Below are 7,513 nucleotides of genomic sequence, written 5' to 3'. Positions count from 1 at the left end.
TATTTAAGGGGTCTGATACCTTTCGCCTCAATCAGGTGACATGAAAAAATGCTAAATGCTTTAGCAATTGCCTTCTAAACGAGGGAGGCTTTTTTCCAAGAAGAATTTGTCAGCCATTGGGATGGTGGTCCAAGGAGCTTGTATTTGTGTTTCAAGAAGACAGCCCAGAAAAATCTTCACACTCCAATGGCCACCACCAATGTCAAACGAGCACAATATTAAACTGAAAATGCCTTATAATGCCCAGACACGAGTTATGAAAGCTTGATGGGAATCTCGATTCTCCCATGCTTCTTCTATGCTTTTCCTCATGCTTCATATATTCTCTTTGTATGTTTTCTCACTTTTATTTTTCATGTAGTTTATTTCATGCTTCTCACTTACTTTCATGTGTTTTTTTTTTTAAATGGCAATCATCATGTTTAGATTTTATTAAAAAATTAATTCTTGCACTAAAAAATCATGAAACTTAAGAAGTCACTTTTATTTTAGTTTTTGTTTTCGTTTCTTTCAATTCTTATATTGATTTTTTTTATTCTTGGCTTCCTGCTTTCTATACGTTTTAAAATGCATCGCTTACTTCCGCTTCCTGTATCATTTTTTGCTTTTGGTTTCTGGTCTGACAACCTTGGCCCAGGCAGCAGAAGCCTTTGTTACCCACATTCCAATTCACAAGAACCTTGTAGGTCCTTTTCTTCCTCCACAAAAAATTAGAAAGAACCTTGTTTAATGATTCAATTTTTTTTGGGTATATGAAATAAAGAAATATGATGTTGCTTTAAGTTGTTTAGGATGTAGCAGATTAGCGTAGCCTTGGCCGGCTTGGAGAGATAAAGCCCATGCCAAGAATCAATTGTAGAGCGATTTTTTTCTTCAATGGCCACCCACAAATTCTGCGAAGGATGTTTTTGAAGTACTTTTAAACCCAGAAAGTCAAGTGGAAGGGACGATTGGCTGCAGTCAAAAAACCTTTCAGCAAGGCGCACTTGGCGATGAGGTAAACTAAATACTATGAGCTTGCACATATTTTTGCTGATTTTGAGACTTGATACAGATTCAAAAGCAATCAATTTCTTGCCATTTGAGCAGGGTTTGCGGGACCAAAAAGAACTATATCATTGCATATTGGAGAATCAACAAATTCCCAAGATTAGCAATAGGAATCTGATCAATTAACCCAATAATCATAGCCTTCTTGAAAGTTGCATTGAGGGCCTCACCTACAATGTTGAAGAGAAGTGATAAAGGCAGCCCTGTCGAAGGCCCCGCCTCATATTACAATAATGACCCCACACTCCATTAACCGGGACTATCATTTGAGTTGTGAAAACTCCATAGTCCAATTAATGAAAATGCTTGGAAGAGCCAAATCCTTCAAGCATTAATGAAGAAATTCCCAACTAACCATGCCAAACGCTTTAAAAATGTCAAGTTTCAATAAGAAGAAAGGCTTACCTGCCTGCACCAAAGAGTGAACAATTTCATTCCCAACTATCATGAAGTATCAAACTTTTTAGGAAATTTGATTGGTATGTGGATATTAGCGAAGGCAAGACACGCTTTAAACGTTCTGCCAAAAGCTTTGCCACTATCTTGACAGTCTATTAAGTAGAGAAATGAGCCTATATTGGGATATATCTTCTGCATTCAACTTCTTTCGGAATCAGAATGAAATGACGGCTACACAGAAGAAATTGAAGTTTTGATAAAAACTCATCAACTCCAAACGTTCATAGTAGACATTAAGAATCTTCCTATTTTTTTTAAAAAATTTTACTCAGAGAAACTACCCCAGGAATAGAGACCTAGCCACGCTGGCTCAGCCTGCCTGTCTCTGTCCATGTTGGCGTAAAACTCTGAGGGCTTAGCCCTTGACTCCTTGGAGTCACCAAGCTTAGGCTTACGATGATGCCCATGGGATTTGAACCTAGAGTGTCCGTCTAACAATCTAGGCCCCATCCCACTACGCCAAACCCCTCGGGTTGTAATTAAGAATCTTTCTTTTGGAGGTAGACATAACTATATAAACTACACGCTAGAATTATCACCAACTTTTTTTTTTTGATATTTACGTTGAGAGATTAAGGCTCCCCACCTATACCTACTGTAGACAATATCTACTGTTGTGAAAAATCAGTATGCCAGGCGGTTTATCTTTCCACATAATACAATCTTCATATTTCTACAGAAATTTCAAGAGGGAGCACACTTGTAGGCCTGGTTCTCTGCATCGAAAAACACAACAATACAATGAAGACATCAAAGTTGTAGAGTGGCTTGAGAGTAGGGGTGGCAATTTCTGACATGACCCGCCAACCCGCCTCTTAGGCGGGTTCGGGTTGGGCTTAAGCCAACCCGTTTAATAAACGGGTCGACCCGTGTAACCTGTTTATTAAACAGGTCGGGTTCGGGTTGGGGGTATGCCAACCCGCCAACCCAGCTGACCCGTTTAATAAATGGGTTAGGTGGGTGGGTCAACCCGCCAACCCGTCTGCCCGACCCGCCAACCCGTCTGCCCGACCCGTCAACCCGCCAACCCGACCACCAAACCGACCCGTCAACCCGACCCGCCAACCTGCCTACCTGCCAACCCGATCCGTCAACCCGCCAACCTGAAAACCCGTTTACCCGACCCAACCCATTTATTAAATGGGTTGGCGGGTCGTGTCGGGTTACCTGTTTATTAAACGGGTCGGGTTCGTGTTTGCCACAGCCGACCCGTTTAATAAACGGGTCGGGTTCGGGTTGAGGTAAGCTGACCCGCCAACCCGACCCGATTGCCACCCCTACTTGAGAGTCTACCTCGACCTTTCTGCACTTCCTTCATTCGAGATATCCATCTTCTGTTATTAGAATGGATCCATAGCCTTCGACTTACAGATAGCGTCACCTGAAGATGTTCTTTAATCATAGTCACTTCCGGCCACAATAGCTCCTTTGGTTGTTGAACAACACCTAGTACAATAAAGATTCGGAGACTGCATAGCATATGATATAGACAGCAGTGAGTTACCCAACACATCAATGGGGGGAGGGATCCACCGACTAGGAGTAATGTTGAACCGAACCCAACAGGAAATGGCAACTCGTCGATCGTCAACCCACTCGAGTTTAAAGTAGTTTTCCTTACATGATTGCCATAGAGCTTGATGTGCCAATGTCTCTGATAAAGGATCATTATTATGAACTATTTGATTTCTCGACTTCCAAATGAACCAGACCACTAAATAGAATGTTAATCTCCAACAAATCTGCAGCCAGGCCTGTTTGCGTCTTGAACAGTTGGAACCACCATTGTAATTTCATAACTAGAGACCTATGCAACCTTCTTGACTTACCGAACTTTGACAAAATGTAACTCACACACCCTACTGGAAACAGGGCACAACAATAAAAGATGTGAGTTGCTCTCCTCGCTTGCACCACATAGAATAGACTCAATAGAGGGCATCTATTCACTATAGAAATACCCTATTTTTGAAGCCAATCAAGGGTCCAAGATGCTCTTGGAAGATGGTGCTTTGCCCAGTCTCATCCGCATGATAGTTTGTATAGCTTCCTACAACTGTTTGCGTGATATGCTTGAGGAATCAATACTCTTTCCAATTGAGTGAATCAGCTGAACTGAAAATAGATGGAGGGGTCTAAATGAGCCCATTGCATAAGCCAACTCTGGATGTCAGCACGAAACCGATACAGTGCAGTTGCCTCAAACACTGTAAGGTGTAAGTCAAAGAAAATCTGCCCATATTGTTCTGGAGAGATGGAATCAATAATACAACCATGCGACCACAACGGTCCAAAATTTTGTTGGGAATAAAACACAAATACCTACAGAAACAAACAGCCGAAACGAATATTCCCCACAAGTATGAATCGATGAAAACAATACGACAATGACACCGAAAGAGATATAAAAAACCAAACCAACAGCGGAAACAAAAAACAATATACAACGATTTACGTGGTTCCCTCTCAACTGAGGTACGTCCACGACGACCAATAGGTTAGCACCTTTCACTATCTTCAAACAAATATTACAAGAGTGGCCAAAAGGCATAAACCTTACAAACACACAAGGTGTAACGAATGAACAAGAGGATATACATCACTGAAGAATAAGGAACAAATGATCTGAAGAAGAATAAGGAACAAATGATCTGAAGAACTAGCTTGACGAAACTGTCCTAAAAGAAGTGTAACAACACTTCTTACCCTTGCTTTCTTCGCACCCTTTTGATGCCTTAAAAGTGTTCCTCGTACTTTCTGCCTTTTCGCACTCTGCAAAGCTCTAACTGAAAAGTCTCTTCACCTTTCTCATCCATCTTATATATATAGGGGACGAGACCCGCATTAAACACGAAAAGACTAAACGTCTTGCATAACATACGAAGCGCTTTTAGCACAGATCGCTATTCCAGCGATACCACAAATCACTATGCTGCGATGCCATAAATCGCTATCCAACAATGACCAGAAATCGCCATGTAGTGATACCACAAATCGACTTCCAGCTGAAGCCACAAATCGCTATCCAGCGATACCCCAAATCACTATTCAGTGATACCACAAATCGATGTCCGGCAAACAGCACAAATCACTATCCTGCGATAACCACAAATCGTTATGCAGCGAATATGAAATCGACTTACGCAGCTCCATGCACCAATCACAAATCATCACCGACAAATAGTTGATTCACAAACTTCTGAACAGCTGAATAGTCATTCAGTTGAGAGGACTTCTACAAATCGCTATCCAGCGAATACGAAAAACGTTCTCAACAAGATCAAGCGACGTGATTGGAGTTCTGCTGCGGTATGAATCAGGAGGGAAAACCCAACAATTCTCCTTCTTCCCGACTTATGAGGAAGCTTCTTCTATTCCTGCTTGGAATCGACACTTCTCATGCTTGTCCTTGGGCAATGACTTTGTCAGCATATCTGATGTATTGTCATCAATATACACTTTCTTCAATTGCAGCAATTTTTTATTCAAGACATCTCGAATCCAATGATATCGAACATCGATATATTTTGATCTTGAATGAAATAAGGAATTCTTACTCAAGTGAATCGCACTCTGGTTATCACAGTGAAGAACATACTTTTTTTGCTTTAAGCTCAACTCTTGCAAGATTTTTCTTCACACACAATAATTTCTTGTTGGCTTCTGTAATGGCAATGAACTCAGCCTCTATAGTGGAGAGAGCTATACATTTCTGTATTTTTTATTGCCATGCAACTGCTCCTCCTGTAAAGGTAACCAAATACCTAGAAGTAGACTTTCTACTGTCTACGTCACCAGTCATATCGGAATTTATGAACCCTTCAAGAATAAGTTCACCATTTCCAAAGCACAGACTCAACTTCGAAGTGTCCTGAAGATACCTGAGAATCAATTTCATTGTTGTTCAGTGTTCCTTCCCTGGATTTGACAAAAAATGACTAACAACTCCAACAACATGAGCTATGTCTGGTCGAGTATAGACCATAGCATACATCAATGAACCTACTGTCGAAGCATAGAGAATTTTTTGCATCTCGATTCCTTCTTCATCATTTGCATGACATTGACATGAGCTAAGTTTGAAATGACCTGCAAGTGGACAATTAACAGGCTTTGCTTTGTCCATATTGAACCTCTCAATAACCTTTCAGATATACTTCTCTTGAGATAACCAGATCAACCCATGTGATCTGTCACGAACGATTCTCATCCCAAGAATATGTTTTGCTGGACCTAAATCCTTCATGGCAAAGGTCTCACTCAGCTCCACCTTCAGCTTGCTTATCCTACTGATGTCTTGGCCCACAATCAGCATGTCATCCACATAAAGCAAGAGAATGGTAAAATTACCATCTAAATTTTTTTTCACAAACACACAGTGGTCTGTGGAGGTTCTTGAATATCTATGCTCAGTCATGAAAGAATCAAATTTTTTATACCACTGCCTTGGTGTTTGCTTCAATCCATACATGCTCTTCTTCAGCTTGCAAACTAGGTGCTCTTTACCCTTGTCAATAAAACCCTCAAGTTGCTCAATATAAATTTCTTTATCCAAGTCACCATGCAGAAAAACAATCTTCACATCAAGCTGCTCAACTTCCAAATTCATACTTGCAGCTATACCGAGCATAGTTCGGATGGAGGACATCTTCACAACTGGTGAGAAGATCTCATCAAAGTCAACTCCCTTCTTCTGAGCAAAACCTTTCACTACAAGTTGTGCCTTGTATCTAGGTTGGGAGTTGTTACCATCAGTCTTCTGCTTGAAGACCCACTTGTTCTTCAACACCTTCTTCCATTTAGGTGTCCTTACCAGATCAAATGTATGATTCTCATGCAATGAATCCATTTCCTCATTCATTGCCTTAAGCTACTCATCTTGGTTTGCATCCTCCAAAACTTCTTCAAAAGTTTATGTCTCACCTTGATCTGTAATCATCACATACTCATTGATGAGTAATTTCTGGATGACTGTTTCTCCCTGGTAGACCTCTTTATCGAAGTCTGAAAAAGTGGCTCTTGGAGTACTGACTCCCTTTCAATTTCTGTCTTAGCACTTCCTTCCTCTACATCAATATGGGGAGGTGACATCTCCTCCACGAAATCATGAACAACCGGTGCATCAAGGAGATCTATGTCAACAAGATCACCTTTACTGGACTTTGATAGCTCAGTCTCACCAATGTCTTCAATAGTCTGATCTTCCAAGAAGACAACATCTTGACTTCTGACCACCTTCTTATCAATAGGGTCATATAGCCTGTAGCCAAATTCTTCATGTCCATAGCCAAGAAATATACACTGCTTGGACCTCTCTTCCTTCGGAATGTTAACAAATGTTCTGCATTCAAACACTCTTAAGTGTCCATAGGAAAGTTCTTTCTCAGTCCAGACTTTCTCTGGAACATCTCCCTTTAATGGAATAGAAGGAGACAAGTTGATAAGATCAACTGTTGTCCTTATTGCCTCATCCCAGAAAGATCTTGGCAATTTAGAGTGTGACAACAAACATCTGATTCTCTCAAGAATGATGTGATTCATCTTTTCAGCAACTCCATTTTGTTAAGGTGTCATCCTCATGGTCCTTTCATGCTTGATGCAATACTGATCAAATGGTTCAAGGTATTCGCCGCTATTATCCGAGCGAACACACTTTAACTGCCTGTCAGTTTTTCTTTCAGCCATAACCTGAAAGTGCTTGAATACATCTAGAACTTGGTCTTTAGTTCTCAGTGTATAAGCCCAGACTTTCCTAGAGTGATTATCAATGAAAGTCACAAAGTACAGTGCACCACCAAGTGTCTTGACCTTCAAAGGCCCACACACATCAGAATGTACAAGATCTAGAACGTGAGATTTTCTAGATATAATGCTTCTATGAAAAGAAACTCTATTCTGTTTACCATGGAAGCAATGAACACATGGTTCCAAAGATGTACTTGTTGTGCCTGCTAGGAGCTCTTTCTTGACCAGAACTTGCAGTCACTTTTCGCTCATATGCCTG

This window comes from Nuphar pumila, chromosome 2 (genome assembly GCF_984573655.1).
Source record: "Nuphar pumila chromosome 2, dmNupPumi1.hap1.1, whole genome shotgun sequence".
In the NCBI taxonomy this organism is placed as follows: domain Eukaryota; kingdom Viridiplantae; phylum Streptophyta; class Magnoliopsida; order Nymphaeales; family Nymphaeaceae; genus Nuphar; species Nuphar pumila.
The sequence above is the reverse complement of the archived record's forward strand: the minus strand, read 5'-3'. Positions refer to the sequence as shown.